General features: G+C 31.9%; 1 long non-coding RNA gene across 1 annotated transcript; it reads left to right on the top strand.

Annotated features, from left to right (window-relative positions):
• The first annotated feature begins 518 nt into the window (after positions 1-518).
• On the top strand, positions 519-17,370 carry LOC139519470 (uncharacterized). The gene is made up of 2 exons (XR_011663597.1): positions 519-622; positions 16,361-17,370. It is a non-coding gene; the product is annotated as an uncharacterized lncRNA (long non-coding RNA).
• The last annotated feature ends 1,263 nt before the right edge of the window (positions 17,371-18,633 follow it).

The following is an 18,633-nucleotide window of genomic DNA, read 5'->3' as shown; positions in this document are numbered from 1 at the left end:
TAAATTTACACGCAAATGTGACAACGATGTTGTTACTGGAATGTTTGATACTGTTCAACAGGTTCTGTTGTTGAAGCTGGCATAGTTGCTGAGACGGAAGACAGTGACCGACGCTGGTTTCTTGTCTATTTGACATATATTGTACGCTACTTTCAGTTTGTTTTTCATAAAAAAAAATTATTCTGATCCCCAATTTGTTGAAGAAGAAAATTTCAGGTCAAGCAGATGACAAAAAAATATATTTTGAATGCAGATCCCCCCCCCCCCCCCCCCCCCCCCCCCCTTTTACCTTATATATTATATAAATTTTGAAAAAAAAACATTTTGATTGACAGCGTCAAAAAACTTAATAAAATGTGCGACAAACAAAAGTTTGACTCAGAAAAAAAACCCCATACCCCTTGAAATTAAAATAGCCCTCCACAGGGATTGCTGCTCCCCTTAAAACGCCTCTGGATGAACTGATCGAAGAGTTTAATACTGTTTGTTAAACTGTTATACGTAATAGCGAATGTTTAACTTACAATGTAAACGGTAAAAGTAAGCTTTTATACAAATACTTTTACGGGACATTTAAGCTTCCATTAGATCTATAGGAAAACGAAGGCGCTATCTCAAATAAGTAAGGTTTTTCATTTACTTTTAATTCATAAATATTTCCATTGTCATTCGACATATAAAGTTCTGCATACATGTATACAACGACTTCTTAGAACTTGCATGAGAAGTGTCTAATATTTTTCTTTCTGGTATTTTTATTGATGTGTTGAGAGGATTTTTTTTTTTTTTTTTTTTTTTAAATTATACATACTTTATTGAAAAATTTCACATTTGTTAGTTTGATACAGAAAGTACCGGTACATTATCCCGGCCTCGTTAAACATTAGATTGTATATTTAGAAAAATTGTAAGTAATTGTTAGTACTCAAAATTATAAAATATATATACAGTATATTATTGTGTATCAATTATTTCAATATTGTTCAATAAAGTGAGAATTTTATTTAAGAGAGAATGTGAGAAGAGAAGAGAAAATAATAAATAATTAAAACACAAATGTAAAACAAAAACAAAAAAAATAAAAACTAGAGAAAAAAATTAAAATAAAAAATAGCAAGTCCTTGAAATTTGGTGAGAGGATTTTGATTAATAATAAATGTATTGACATATCTCCCCTTTTAAAAATAAGTCAGTTTCAGAAGGGAAGTGGAAGCATATAATTGGAAGCATATAATATGTTTCCATTGAAAATTAGGGGGGAGCAAATAAATTGGAATCGAGTTTCCAAAACGTTTCTTGTTCCTGTAAGTTTTTTTTTTTTTTTTTTGAAGAAAATGTTGCTTTTGAGGTCGTTTAAGTTTATAAAATGTGTTGTCCAGAGTAATTTAAAATACCATGTCAAACTTTGTGAATTTTAACGAGAACGAAACCAACTATACTCAAATATAAAATATTAACTATAATACTGTTATACAAATACAAACAAGGTATTTTAAGTAAGATATGAAAACTAGTGATAATCGAAGAATTAAGATTGTCGTCCAATGGCAAATATAACACACAACAGGACAATAAAATGTTATTAAATATCTTTTCAGTAATGCGGGGTTCACACATTGCCGATTATTGCTCCCGTTTGAGATTAGACAGCGATACGACACGAAAAGTGAAAAAGTCGGATTAGTATTCTCAATTATCTGGAATGGCCTATTATTGTCTGAACGCAGTCGTTTTATTTCGTAACAGATTCCTACTGGTCGGGATGGGCCCGAAACAGTCCCGTTATTAATTCTAAATTCGTCAATGAAACCCACGTCCGAGTCCCGACAATTACAGAATACAATACGACTGAGACCAGACTAAGCCGTTTGCAATGCGATAGAGCGGACCGTGATAGGAGATACGTTCTGACAGTACATGTACCTGATCATCTCGAATATGCCGACAGTTTTCGAACGAATAACTTCCGTCAGCGTCAGTTCACTGTCTTGTCACTATCTGATCTCTGTCGGATTACATTCGGTAGAATCGGGACGCAGTCTTGACAGACTCGGCAGAATTTTACCTGGCGAAAGATACAAATCGGATTAGAAGCGGATTTAGAACGGGATTATCGGATAAATTCGCTTGGAAACGGTTGAATATTGACGCTTCCTGAACAATATCTGATATTTGTCGTGATTAAATTATTTTTTTTTTACAATTTTAATTAAAGTTTGAATTTTCATCGACGATTCATAGGATCTTGATCAGACTTTTAATAAATTTTAATCAAGAATGGTCCTGTCAAGGACGGCAGTAAAAATCGTGAATGTGTGACCCCAGCTTTTAGGTAACGGTTTATACATTAATTAGGTAATAGTCCATTAGAAAAACAAATAGCCATACCCTAGCTATAATATTACATTGTTTACTATTTAAACTACGTGTTTGCTTTCAGAACTGTCACCGTGGTCATTTCTTTTCATTCGATCAGAATTGTCACTAGGCCAATTCTTATTATTGAATATTCCACCAGATGTTTCACTGGAGCAAATAAATAATTATATATATGTAAAATTTAAATATAACAAGGTTATTAAGAAAACCATACAATTTTCAAAGATTATAAACTGCGGGAGTTTCTCGCTACATTGAAGACCCATTGGTGGCCTTCTGCTGTTGTCTGCTCTATTTGTTGTTGCCCCTTTGACACATTCCCCATTTCCATTCTAAATTTTAAATTATGTAAGAATATTTAATATATATTAAAAACCAATTCTTCAGAGAACAATTGAAGGTCTTTCCACCTCGATAATAAGAATGAAATTTAAAAAACGATGTTAGAAAATGTCACTCCTTGTTGATGTTATTTGGTTCTTCAAATTGATATAAAAAATAAGACTAATAGGTATATGCAGAAGACTTGAAATTATTTTTAGCAAAGGTCAAAATCTAGAATGTCAAATTGACCTTTGACCTTGACCTCAATTTCAAGGTCATAGGTCAGGGATCTCAAATCAAAAGACCCCAGGTCAATCATTTGTATGGTTGTGGAGAAATACTGATTTCAAATACATAAGGGGAGAAAACTCCTATAAGGGTTAACCAAAACACTTCGACTGAAATAGATTGAAGTTGCGCCTTTTTGTAAACAGCAATTTGGCAAACAAATCATATCATTTACTGTAACAGTGTCTTTTGAATAACGATAACAAGCAAAATTCAAAATTTAGAACATGACCTTGACCTTTGACCTTGATCTCAATTTCAAGGTCATAGGTCAGTGAACACAAAACGGAAGACCGGAGGTCAATCACTTGTATGGTTGTGGAGAAAAACTGATTTGAAATACATAAGGGGAGAAAACTCCTATAAGGGTTAACCAAAACACTTTGACTGAAATAGGTTGAAGTTGCGCCTTATTGTAAACAGTTATTTAGCAAACACATCATATCATTTACTGTCACAGTTTCTGTGGTATAACGATAACAAGCAAAATTCAAAATTTAGAACATGACCTTGACCTTTGACCTTGACCTCATTTTCCTTCAAATGGACCAAGGACTTCATATCAAAAGACTGTAGGCCTCTACGACTTATAACGTATGAATTGATCCAACAAATCGCCTATCTTAAATTTTCAAAGGGAAATAACTCCCTTAAGGTAGATCATAAGTAAATCTTTTTTGAGACAGAATTTTCTTATACTTAGCCAGAATGAAGATTCTAATATGCTCTTTTCAAAAATATAATAAAAAGTAGGGGTCACCGTGCTATTTTTCAAGCTATGTGTCGTTGAAAATTGCCTAAATTTGGTTAGATTGTTAATGGAAAAACACAATTGTGTGCATAAAAAATAATCTATGAGATAGAATTTTGAAATAAATTGTGAAAAGATAGGTTTTGTAATATGTTTTAAGAAAATAAGAAGAAAAAATGGTGTCACTGAACTTGTTTTCTTGCTACAAGTAAAAAGAAAAAAATTCCCTATCTGTCCAGTATAAATTTTTTACTAAAAGAGTTATCTTCCCTTAAATGGCTCATTTGAAAAAAATGATTTAAAAAGCAAAATAAAATGTTATTTGTTTAATTATTTTGAATTATACAATAAATTGCCAAGTTTTCTTTATATTATTAAACTGTCTAACCATCAAATTGCAAATCTGTCTCCAAATTTGCAGATTTAGGCAAATAACTAGACCGATTTTTTACTGTGATTGTTCAATCCAAGATGGCGGTATACCATGAATCTACCTTAAGATGTCTTCCGATCACTAAAGTCAAAATAATTCAAATCATTCTCAAGAGTAGACGACCAATTTGGTGAAAACAGTTTGCTAAAATCTTTTACGGTTTTAGAGATATAGCGATAACAAGAAAAAGGGGACGCAGGGAGATAACTCCTATAAGAATAAGTGTTCGGTCACACAGGGTGAGTTTCGAAACCCCCATTACTGTACAACATCATTGGCCAAAAAATCCATTCTATATGTTGTAAGACAAAAAAGCATCTCAGACGGCAGCAGAAAAAAAAAAATAATAATAATAATCAGAAGAAAAACATATAATAGATAATTTATAAGACTAGTTAATATGCCTGTAAGGTTCTCATTGGTAACTCATTATGTACATTTTGTGTACTTGATATAAAACTTTAGCTTGTTTAGTTTGATATTGATACTGTAAAAATTTTATATTTGACTCTGAGTCTTGCTTTCGTATAACTTTTGTATGTCTGTGTAAAAATCTATTGTTAGTATCTCTATAAGGTTCATTTTTGCAAATTTGAAGGTAAAAGTTCAATATTATTAATGATATTGTTGTAAAATATAACAAACAATTTTATTTTGCTGAATAGAAAAAAAAAGAGAGCAAATAATTACTTTATATTACATAATTGTAGTTTCTACTCAGGCTTAGTATAAAAATAAAATGGTTGTCAGTTTGATATATTTCTCCACTTAATAATAATATGTACAATTTGTTCCCGGTAAATTTTATTGGCTTTTTAGAAGAATTGATCATACACATATCAATAATACAAAATCGAACAAGTAGTACATGTATAAACCCAATTTTTCAACTTTAAAGTAAACATCATGATAATACAATCATAACGGAATAGTTAAATTTAAAAATGTATTGATTCGTCTGTTTATGTACATGTTGTGCACAAGTTATCATTGTGGACAAAATAATTGTACAAACTAAAATTTGTATTTTGACTTTGTACAAATTGTATTTTGCACCAAAAAGTACTTGTACAAATAACAATTTGTACAAAATTTGACTTTAATTCACTTAAAACTTGTATAATATTTTTTTTTATGAAAAACATTTATACATGCTACCAGGAACATAGATATAGATGTTACATAGTTTTTATTCAATAGCCATTCAATAAACCTTTACATACAAAATACAAAATTAACTAGAAGGAAAGAAGTTGATACATGTCCATGTTTGCTATTTTTAATTCTGATACTAGTATAACAAGCGACATATAATGTATTATTGTCACGGAATATAAATTCCATCATAATATAAGTTCCAAAAGGAAAAAATATTCTGAAATAACAGATATCAGTCAAAGTGGCAATTCTTATAGTATGATAGAAATTTTGTTCCAGTGATTAATCTGATAGAATTTTCAATGATAAAAATTAACAAGAGACAATTCTGATAGTATAATAGAAATTGGCCCCAAGGACAATTTTAATAGTATAATAGACATTGGCCCAAGTGACTATTCTTGCAGTATTATAGAAATTTTGCTCCAGTGAAAAATCTGGTGGAATATTCAATAATAAGAATTGCCCCCAGTGACAATTCTGATAGAATGAAAAGAAATGACCACGGTGACAGTTCGGATCGTATGATAACAATTGCTCCAGGCAGTGACTATTTTGATTTGTATGGTACTAATTTATAATTGGCACCAGTGGCAATGTTGATAGTATATAATAGATATATATATTAGGACAGTGACATTTTCAAAAAACAAAGTCAAAATACAAATATAATTTGTACAATTTTTTTTGTACCAATTATAATTTGTACAAAATGATAATTTGTACACAACATATGTAGTCATGTTGCTAATTCTATTTGAAAACAAACCCGGAAACCCCATCATAGATATACATTTGTATTATGAAATCCTTTACCCTAATAGTAATAGGTAGGATTTCCAATGATACAACTATCCATAAGATGTAGGATTCCCAATGATACAAATATCCATAAGATGTAGGATTCCCAATTAGACAAATATCCACCAGAGGTAGGATTAACAATTATACAAATGTCAACCAGAAGTAAGATTCTCATGATACAAATATCTACCAGAGGTAGGATTTCCCATGATACAAAAATCCATCAGAAGTGGGATTCCCAATGATACAAATATCCATAAGATGTAGGATTCCCAATTAGACAAATATCCACCAGAGGTAAGATTCCCAATTATACAAATGTCAACCAGAAGTAAGATTCTCATGATACAAATATCTACCAGAGGTAGGATTTCCCATGATACAAAAATCCATCAGAAGTAGGATTCCCAATTATACAAATATCCACCAGAAGTAGGATTCCCTATGATACAAATATCCACCAGAGGTAGGATTTCCAATGATACAAATATCCACCCTAATTCCTAAACTGTTGGGACCAAACCTCCCAAAATCAATGCCAACCTTCCTTTTGTGGTTATTAACCTTGTGTTTAAATGTCATAGATTTCTATTCACTAATATTAAAGTCATTGTGCGAAAACCAAGAAAAATGCTTATTTGGGCCCTTTTTTAGCCCCTTATTCCTAAACTGTTCGTAATCAAACTCCCAAAATCAATCCAAACCTCCCTTTCGTGGTCATAAAACTTTTGTTAAAATTCCATAGATTTCCAAGCTAAAAGGGAGGAGTGAACACCCGCAAACATGTAAAACCCACCACATTCTGTCCTCATTCAGAAGCATGTAATTCAATAGTAGTCGTTTGTTGATGTATATCATATTTGTCTTTCGTTCATTGTTTTGTAGAGAATTCAGATCGTAAGTTTATACAATTGAATTGTTTTACATTGTTTTTAATAGCATGCTATGTGTACTAGGTTTCACTCATTGCTGAAGGACGTGTTGTACCCTATTAAGTTTCTAACGTCGACGTCATTTAGTCTCTAGCATAGAATTTTCTCTTTGGCAATCATATAACAGCTTCTTATAAATCATAAAGAATCCGTTTACTTTAACTCAGTATGCCTAAAAAGAAACGACTGCATAGTTTGTACTTATATAAAATGTCATAAACGCATTGAATCCGGAAGTAGACATAGACCTTCAGTCGATATTGCATATTTACACAAAAAGTCGTTCACATAAAATCTTTTTCGTGTAGCTTTCCCAGATTTCTTTCAACTCACAGGTGCATGATCTATAAAATATTGATGTTAAAATTTTACTGAACAAGCAAAATTATTCTGCAAGAATAAAGAATAATGAAATGTTATGCACAGTACCAGGAACAGTTAACTTCCTATAGCAAATTATAAGGCCAACTATGTTGCAAGCTTTGTTTCGCTTCCTGCTAGTTGTATTCTCATGGGTTAAGGCCAATTATAGATGTGATTGTATATGTCGTGAATGTCAAAATATCAAAGCAAGTTTTTGCTATACCATCTTACAGAAGTGAAGACGAAATAAAAAGAAAAAGAAAAGGTTAGCGTTGATAAAAAAAACCCGCAAAACTAGAAAACGTACCCAAGGAAAGGCTAGATAAAAAGAATGCAAAAGTTTTTTTTTAGAGAAACAAAGATGAAACAAAATAGAGAACCAAAATATCAATAAATGGTATCGAAATTTAAAAGAATGATGAAATGAAAGAAACAAACAAAAAAATCAGCACAAAAATATATCAATGTCAATATTAATGTCGATGAAAACAAACCAGAAAAGAGGAAAAAAGTAAAAGTAATAGCAAAAATTTGTTATATATATAGTGTTGTAATTATAAAGAACTAGAAAAGGGTATGTAATTTATTATAATCTGTCTTAGTTATAAAATTATCTTGATATTATTATTTAAACACTGCCCTTAACTTCTATTTCCCCGTTATAGCAGGGAAGGTATTAGGTGTTACCCATGTCCGTCTGCCCGTCCCGAACATCCCAAAAATTCGTTTCCGTTCTCTTAACTTTAGTTTGCCTCAACCAGGTACTATTAAACTTATACACAATTGCATATTATCACAAATCACAGTTCAAGTGCAGAAATGGTTATCTTCACTTTTACCGTTCATGAGTTATGCCCCTTTATTAACATAAAAATGGCAGATTTTTTTGTTCCCGTTCTCTGACTTATAAAGTTAAGTAGTTTGCCTCAACCAAGTTGTAAAAATTTATACACATTTGCATATCACAACAACACACAGATCAAGTGAGAAAATGTATATGATAATCGTCACTTTTACTGTAAATGAGAATACTTGTTTCTAATTTTAATAAGCAAGATTTGGACTCATGACTTTACACTGAACACAGTCTATTTGTCATAAAAGTATTCCACGCTGAATTATTGTATTATTCATCTCTAGTCCAAGAGACTCAGTGGTAAGTATTCACCAGAGTTTCATTCCCAGAGTTGACATTGCTATTCAGAGCTATCGTTCGTTGTGTGATCAGGTGCATCACACAGTTTCGGTAACAAGAGGTCATTCAGTCAGGCTCTTTTGCGGATTACTCTCCGGATATTGTAATTGAAACTAAATTTGGTCATAAAAGTGGAGCTTCTACATGTGTTTGTAAAGAAATGAGGGCCCTCATGGGGTTTTTGATTATGTGATTACTTGGCCGTTTTTTTTAATGATTATTTGATTATTAAGCCAAATATTTCATGATTATTTGATTACCTAGGACTGTATTTTTAGTTTATGATTATTTGATTACTAAAGATAAGCAAATATTTAATGATTATGTGATTATATTGGCAAAAAAATGGTGATTATGTGATTACTAGGACCCCCCCCCCCCCATTAGGGGCCTCAGAAATAAGGCCATAAATTAAAACAATAGCACTATTTTATTCATTAATGGTTAATGTACGTCAAGTATTTTTTTATTTGATTTGATTTAATACAATTTCTTTTATTCTTTTTCTTAAATCATTTTCTTGAATGAAATATTCGTAAACCTTCATTCAGTTTTATTTACCATGTACATTGTACTTAATTGATACAAATATTCTATTTTAAATCAAATTGTTGTTTATCTATAAGTTTAAATACATTGAATTCAATTCATTTCAAATCTTTATTGCCATTTATAATTTTGAAATAAACAATAGTCATTTGGGACATATACAAAAGTAAAACAATATAACTGAAATTAAACCATACATCTATATACATGTAATCATTTAATAACAATGAATAGTTCAGTGCCCCTTGTCCTCAGTTCTGATGACACATGTAGGACCTCAATTTATTTTATATACTTTTTACCTTTTTCTCCATCAGACCATTTTTTATTTCCAAATTATCAACAAAAAAGGGTTCTCAGTTCCATATTTAATTCTCAATCTAATGAAAACATTTTTAATATTTGTTCTACTATATTATTTGTTAATTCATTTTTACCTTTTCAATTGGCTCTGTCATGTTTATTAAAATATGCATCTTAAATTTTGTAAATCTACTCTAGGAATAAGAAAAAATGCATCCAATTTAGGAGCAAGAGCTGAATTAGGGAGATTGCCTATCGAATGTTTTATTAAAACACAAACCCTTTTATTTTTAGCTAGACTATATAATAATAATATTAATCCATTGATAAAGGAAGCTTTTTCTCTAGCACAGTCTCTAGATTTGACAGGAACTTACTCATGGTATACATATACAAAAAATATTGTTAAAGAGACTAATGTTGACCTTAATATTCTTTCTACTTGTAAGGACATAAAAGATGTAAATAAAATAAAAAAACGATATAAAGTTAAAAATGAAAAATAGATATGAAGATTTAATTCAAAATAAATTTCAAAACAATGATGATAAAAGTAAATTTTTTCTTTATAAAAAATTTAAAAAAAGATTACAAACTAGAATCTTATCTTAATACATCTAATTTTCAGATAAGGAGATTAATCACTAAATTTAGAATAAGTGATCACTCCCTTTTGATTGAAAAGGGGAGGTATTTTAAAATCCCAAGAGAGGAACGAATTTGCCATAAATGTAAAATACAAGAGGATGAGAAACATTTTTTACTCTATTGTGAGTATAATAAAACTCTAAGAAATGATTTTTTTCATCACATATGTACTGAAAATAATAACTTTAATAATTTAAATGAAGAAGAAAAAATTCAATATTTACTAAATCCATCATCGCCTTTACAAACAAATAAGTTAGGATCCTTCTTGAAAAAGTCATTAGAACTGAGGGCAGGGGACTCTTAACAACTTGTTTGTTGTTAAAAAAAATTTTGATGCTGTTATTATTGTGTATGTTTAATATGTATGTTTATTGTGTTTATTGTGTTAATATATGTTGGTCACAAACTGTAAAGTTTATATGACAATAAAATATTTGATTTGATTTGAAAAAAATTATAAAGGTTAAACTACCCAACTCGTTATGCTGTTCGGAACATGCTTAATGCTCAGTTACAATTTAGGTTCAAATATTTAAACATCGTATTATGCCGAAATATAAACAAATTGTTAGCTTACATGTTAACAAATTAAACCATTTTAATCCTAGCATTGTCTATTTCTTGCTATCATCACGGTGGGTATGGTTGTCCTGCGAGAGGACGTTCTGTGCTGGTGATTTGGTCCTGTCAGGTGCTGGTGGGTCCTGATTCTGTGCTGGTGGGTTTGTTTACATTGTATCAGAACGGCAATAAAACGACCGTTTTGTTGCTTAATTTTTCTCTGATGCGTCATAAGTACCATGCAAAGTATATTACAACAATATTATATTGCAAAAGTCGTGCAAGTTCGTTAAACGGAATTGTCCTGTCGCTGTGCTGGTGATAAGAAAAACGGTCCTGGTTCTGTGCTCCTATGTCCTGGTTCTGTGCCTTTATATTTTAGTTAAAAGTGGCATATATTCAAGATCATTAATTTGATGCTGTACTGTTATTGACTAATTAACTGTTGTCTGCTTTCTTGAAATTGACATTGTTGTGAATCTGTTTACTGTTATTATGAGAGAACAGATACCCCTATTTTTTTTATTTTTTTGTTAAATTAGCTGTAATCTTATTTATTGGCCTGTTAATGGAACCCTTCTTGTCCCCTTTTAAGATAAGAAAATATGTTTACGATTTTCGGGATTACGATCATTTTGCAAGATCACCAAAATACGTTGTAATTTTTACAATACTTATATAAATTAGATGATGTGTATGTTTGTTGTCAATGGACAAATTTCAATAAGAAACCAAAGGAAGTATGTGATAACAACCATACGTCATCGAACGACCTTCAACAATAACCCATAACATAAAAATGTAAAAGGTTTTGCATAAAAATGGAGAGCAAAAATATAGATTTTTTTTTTTTTTTTTTTTACATAAATAAGGCCGTTAGTTTTCTCGTTTGAATTGTTTTACATTGTCTTATCTGGGCTTTTTATAGCTGACTATGCGGTATGGGCTTTGCTCATTGTTGAAGGCCGTACGGTGACCTATAGTTGTTAATGTCTGTGTCATTATGGTCTTTTGTGGATAGTTGTCTCATTTGCAATCATACCACATCTTCTTTTTTATAAAACAATACAAATCTACACACACAAAAAACTGGCTTAATTTCAACTGGTTATCAACCCGAATCGCTATAAGATCATATATAAGCTCACCTGTGTCGAGGGGTCGTGTGAGGTTCATGTATTGTCTTGGTGTCCGCAATTACAAAAAGATCTTTTCTGAAATTACTTGACCAAATGTTACCAAATGATTTTTCAAGAGTGAATCTAGGAAAAACAATATTCATCAACAAACATGACCACTGTCTGTTAAAATGTATTCGAGTTTTTAGTTACAGCCGATTCCATTGAGTATGTAGGCAAATGTAATATCTTTGGTTAGCTTGCTTGTTAGCTAAACCGTGAAGTCATTGTTGGGTAAGGTATACTACCCTCCTTTCGAAGTAGCCTGGTCCTACAGACAGAAAGATGTGTCATTTGTCGGACTAGTCTACTCTTAAAGTAGGGTAGTTTACATAACCTAACAGTGACTTTTCTGTTCAGCAAGCAAGATAACCAAAGATATTCCCTTTGTCTACACACTCATTGAAATCGGCTTTAATATTGCAAAAGTTCAAGCAATTAGGGCAAAACTTACCGAGTAAAAAAAAATCAGAAGGCTGATGTCTCTCTTCCTTGCACATTTCAGAAAATTCAGATCAGATAACGAAACTGGGTCCAGCAACATTTATAAGGAATTTAAGATTTTGACCCCACAGTTTCCATTCACCACAAATATATTCTCGTTACAACGAATCATTTTAAATACAAAAATACCAGTTGCAGCCTTTTGTTTATCTATTAATATAATATGTATACGGATAAAGTTATGAAAGGCAGCAGGGTCACCAGGGTGAGGAGTCCATGTCATCTGAAATAAATGCTAAGCATAGATCTAGAAAGCGACAGATAATCATGACATTAAAAAAATTCTCTTCTTTTCAACTTTTTTCGAACAAATTGACACATAAAATGAATTATATAGTATTGTGGAATTTTTAACTTGTGTTCAATTCATTGGTTACATCTTTTACTAGGATAACAATCCTGTCAAGTATGAGCTGGGTAAAATATTTCAGAAAAGAAGATGGAAATGTGAAAGTTTCCGTGCGTCAGGTGCAACAGCATACGATCAGCTAACATGCCTCGTCAGGGTGGAAGCTAAAAAGTCCACGAAAATTTGATTTAAAACCTTTATTCGTTCCTACAAAGTTATTGAGATTTTGTTGAGGATTTAACCATCTACGACAACAAGAATTTTTTTTTTAGAATTTACAGCTCTTCTATAAATATATGCAAAGCAAACTATTGATCAAATTGCTTGCTATGATTGTTTGGATGTTTGTAAACGACAGGTAAGTAGTCTGTTTACTATATACTAGAATTTGTTTTGACAATAAACATTAACTTCAATTCCTGTCAGTTTGTTTTTGTCCAATCAAATCCCAGTATGTATTGAAACTCCGCCTACCTATTGTTTGAAAACATCCAAGCAAACATAGCAAGCAAGTAAAGTTTTTTTTTTTTTGCATGCTTTTATAGAAGAGATGTACTATATAATGCAAAGAAGCGTTTAAGTCTTTCGCCAAAAAATACTATCAATTTCTTTTTGTCCTATGTAAACTTCCGTACCATTTCCTTCCATTCATGATTATTAAATTGAACTGTAAAATATTTCTTGGTACCTTCTTAATTCCTTTATAAGTCTTATGTAAATATAATTATGACAATAACTGTTGTGAGCACAAGATTCACTGCACACTTTTAAAGTTCTGCTTCATCAAACATTAAAATGTGAACTTAAGTTTTGAGACTTTTTTAATCGACACGATTGGGATTTTTGTATATGAGAACATGGTTTATCTATTAGTTGAAAAATGCGGCTTTGAACTAGCTTTCAGTACCTGCGAGCATTCGTTGTTCAATAATGTGTGTCTTTGTGTTATTATTTTATGTGATAAATTGTTGTGTTGGTACACCACTGTAACAATGAAGGAGGAAATGAGGAGGGTTGGTTGGGTGGAAGTGGGGAGGGGTATGCGGAGCGCTAACAAACATGTCTATGCGGCATGGGCTTTGATCATTGTTGAAGCATCAATGTAAGGGGCATTTAATATCTTAATAAAACTATTCTTATTTTAGATACTATATATTGTTATCTTATATTGGACGAAAGATGTTGCCCTTTTATGTAATTATGTAATACAAGTTACGATCATTTGAAAACACATATTAAACAGCCAAACGGATGCACAAGAGCTAAAATAGGAGTCATAGATCCTATTGACAACAATTATCTGCCCAATTTTATTGATTTTGTAACATTTGTTTCAAATATGACCAACTTCTATTTCCAAAATCACCAGCACCGTATCAGGACCCACCAGCACAATGACAGGACCCACCAGCACAGTATCAGGACATGAATAAATTGAGAAAATGCTAAATTTTAATTTGTGGTACATTCGGAAGATATGTTCTTATGTTTCAGGACACTAACCTTCCGACATGTATGGCCCTCGATGATTAAAGAATTGACTCTTCGGCTCGTTTCAGTGTGTAATATGTCCACCATGTTACAACGAAGTTCCAGAACAATATGAATCAAAATAAACTTAAACATAAATGAACAACAATTATAACCAGATTTTATCAATGGTATAGTACAGTACATGTACAAGTATTACATGTAACTTACCTGTAAATCTGAAAAAACTGAAAAAAATAAAACAAAAATGCTCATAGAGTCCGCTTTCTATACCGCAATCCACACGACAAAACTATTTTGTGAAAAAACATTGCAATGTTTTTTCACAAAATAGTTTTGTCGTGTGGATTGCGGTATAGAAAGCGGACTCTATGAGCATTTTTGTTTTATTTTTTTCAGTTCTAGATTTTCTGAAAATGAGCATTTTTGTGTTACGCTTACTGAAACAGTTTAGAGGGTAAACTTTTTAAAGGTTTATATATGAACCCATAAGAAACAAAATTGAAAAATCTCAACTGTTTTCTTCCATTTTTTATGAGTGAAAACGTCAAAAATCATCATTTTCGTCTTTGTTTACATTTTTTCATTGATCACCAGCACCCGTCAGGACCGAATCACCAGCACAGAACGTTCTCTCGCAGGACAACCATACCCACCGTGTATCATATACTATATGTTTTTAATTGTATTACATGTTTATAGTATTCAGAACGTGACACATTTCATTAATACATGTAATTGAAATCAAGTAAGATTACATAATTTGTTTTTATTAATTATTTATATCGTTTCTATGCAAATGGTCAGTTGGATACTAGCGGTCAAGCTGTACGGATGGGCGTATGACATTTGCGCCGATTTTGAAAATTTTCATTCTTTCATTTGCGCCGATTTCATTTTTTCATTTGCGCCGATTTTATATTTGCTCCTAATTAGATTTACAGGTAAGTTACATGTAATACTTGTACATGTACTGTACTATACCATTGATAAAATCTGGTTATAATTGTTGTTCATTTATGTTTAAGTTTATTTTGATTCATATTGTTCTGGAACTTCGTTGTAACATGGTGGACATATTACACACTGAAACGAGCCGAAGAGTCAATTCTTTAATCATCGAGGGCCATACATGTCGGAAGGTTAGTGTCCTGAAACATAAGAACATATCTTCCGAATGTACCACAAATCGTGTAAACCCAGAGTCACCACGGACTTTATTGTCAAAACACTGATCGAGCATAAACATGTGGCAGATGTCCGAAAGACAGAGGTTAAAGAACTACGGGTACTGTCAAGAAAAAGTCTGGAGGTGTATCTTGTGGGCCTTCTTCCATCTCCCAGTAGTGAGCAGGGGACAACAGTTATATACATGTTATGATTGACATTTCATTACATTTGTACAAATGGCTAATGGAAGAGGTCTTAAATGATAAATGAAAAATAACGTGACTTGGATGGAGAGTTCTCTCATTTACACTCATACCACATCTTCTTATATCTATTCACCTGTAATTTACCTGTAAAAAAAATCGGCGCAAATGAAAAAAATAATCGGCGCAAATGAAATGCAGATCGGCTCAAATGCAAAACGCCGGTACGGATACCGTGAAATTACTGTGACATTCGTTGTATTTAGTATAGAACATTTATTGGAAATATCATTTGTTTTACCTTTTCGGAATATTTACCGTTGAACTTTTATTGTAAGTGTTTTGCACTATTGTAAAGTTATATATAAACCATGGTTAAGCTTAACTTAGTTTTGTTGACTAGCCAGTGAATTACACTACTACTTCTTAATATAACAGGAACAACGAAAACCCCTGTAACACCGAACTCAATTCCGATAATTCTTTTCAATTGTGTAATTGTATGAAAATTAAAAATGCAACTCGAATATTCACAGTAGACAATTTTTATTTTTAATCTGTTTTGGTTTTCACATTCATGGACAAACCGTTGTGCATTTGGCTTCCCGATTTTTTTTAGTTTAGTTGCAATTGATGACGTTTTTTCCAAAAACCATTTTCTTCCCTAAAATAAGTATCGTATGTTTTTTCTAGATATAACATATACATATTAATACAAATTATAATAATTTTAGTATGACGCACTTAATGTTCTTCTTTTATTTTTCTTTACAGGTATTATCACTCATGAAGAAATATGCAAAGGATATTTGGACGTAACGTTTCTTTCTGTGTTATGTTATGCTGTCTGTTTATTTCTTTCATATGTGTGGACCATTTCTATCCGACTTTGAGAATAAGTAAGAACATTCAAAAAATCATTTACGATAGTGTAACTGAAAAAGCAGTTGAAAAATATTTTACAGTTTCGACAAATTCGAAAAATACGCTTGTAAGATTGAATGAACCAAACAGCCACAATACAGTCAAAAATATTTCAATACTTTCCCAAAAAGCTGTTGCACGACTAACAAAACAAGAACTGCAGCAGATAAAAGGATATGGTACCTCTTCTCCTATAGTTGTAAAAAAATACAAACTGGTATTCTTCTGGAACGAAAAGGCTGGCTGCACGTATTGGAAAAGACTGCTTCAGTTTATACAGGGAGTAAAAAATAAAGAGTTGCATGTTCCCGGACGTAATGGACTAACTCATCTTACACAGTTTAAAGATAGTGAAATAACAGAGATGATGTTTGACAACTCATGGACAAAAGCAGTATTTGTGAGAGAACCGAGGGAGAGAGTATTGTCTGCTTTCTTAGAGAAGGGATTAAACCCCGCCCGAATGAGGGACATGTGTCGAAGGCCCGCCGTTAAATCCCTTTTAGAATTCATAACGCTCATAAAAACATGTAAAGACGTTCACTGGAGTTCGCAGGTAAAGTTACCAAGACATTTATATAAATATACATGGATTGGTAAAATGCCAGACATAAATTCATATACTGAAAAACTTTTAACAAAAATCGGAGCTTGGAATGATACTGTGAACAACTATCTACATTCAAAAGAACAGTTTGAGAAAACAAGACCCCATGCTACAAGCGCCAGTGAGAAACTGTTACAATATTACAATGATACCAAGTCTCAAGACATAATTTTTAAAATGTATGCTGCTGATTATGATGTGTTTAAGTTTGATAAGAAATACTTCAATTAAACAAATTATTCACTACTGATAATTAATTTTCATTCTTCTTTTCTTCAATATGTTTTATCATGAAAGTAGGAGACAAAACACACTACTGTTAGCTCTGCCATACGATACGGTATTTCAGATGCCGGTATCATGAAGCATCTTCGTAAGATCATCTTATGATAAGAGTGTATCTTGAAGTAATCCTAGAATGATTATCAACCCATGTTGCACTCGAAACACTAAGATTACTCTTTATTCTTCTCCGAAAGATCTCTTAATTTTAATCTTATCAACTGGGTATATCTAAGGTTGACAATCAATTTATTAAAAAGATAGTCTTCGCACATTTTAAGTGTATCTGCATTCTTTTTTTGGCCAGGGACACCCATATCCCTGTCTTAGTAAATAAAGTGTCTGGTGCAGTATTGAATAGAATAGAATATCCAAAAGCATCTTCAGAGATCGAACAAATCCATTGAATTTCATAGACGATCGTAGGAATGTTCGTGATTACAGAACCAGAAAATGTTCGGATTAACATCAACTTGTTCTGCTGAAATAGCTGTCATCATGGTTTCCAATTTATCTGTGTTGTCATGAGAAGGGGGCAGGACCTTTTTCGGGACGTCGGAATCGGTGTTTTTAAGCTCGGGATTTAGGTATTGATGCTTTCGGGATCCGGGAATTCTTTTTTTGAATTTCGAGATGTCGGGATGTCGGGATTTGAATTTCTTTAAATTCAGGACATCGGGATTTCATGTTTTTAAGCCCGGGATTTTGGGATCAGGACCCCTCCGATCCCCCTTCTCATGGGGATTCCTTATAACATAAGAAAATGTGGTATGATTACCAAAGTTCACATAAAGTGGATGTTAGCAATTGTAGACGACCATATGACCTTCAACAATGAGGCGTGCAAAATATCAAACAATTCAAGTGTGAAATCAACAACTTTAGTGTAATGAAGTCATCAACAGTCAGAGACAAACATGAACTTAAGCAATGCAAAAATATGTCGACAGACTGAAAATGCAATTGGGTATTACTAGAATATTGATTATAATTTTAATTTACTGATAACAACAAAAAATATGTATACCAATACAATGATAAAAGAATATTCAAAGATATAATTGCAGTTTTGAAATGGTAAGAATGGTTTTAGAATAAGTTAATTTAAAGGATTAATAACCGTGAAAGTTTGATGTCTTATTATCTTTTCACAAATTTTTCTGCGAATATAGAAAAATCCTTGAAAACTAAATCTCTGTATCTATTGAAGTGTTTAGTAATGGTTTTAAATTAC

Source organism: Mytilus edulis, chromosome 1, assembly GCF_963676685.1.
Source record: "Mytilus edulis chromosome 1, xbMytEdul2.2, whole genome shotgun sequence".
In the NCBI taxonomy this organism is placed as follows: domain Eukaryota; kingdom Metazoa; phylum Mollusca; class Bivalvia; order Mytilida; family Mytilidae; genus Mytilus; species Mytilus edulis.
The sequence above is the reverse complement of the archived record's forward strand: the minus strand, read 5'-3'. Positions and strand labels throughout refer to the sequence as shown.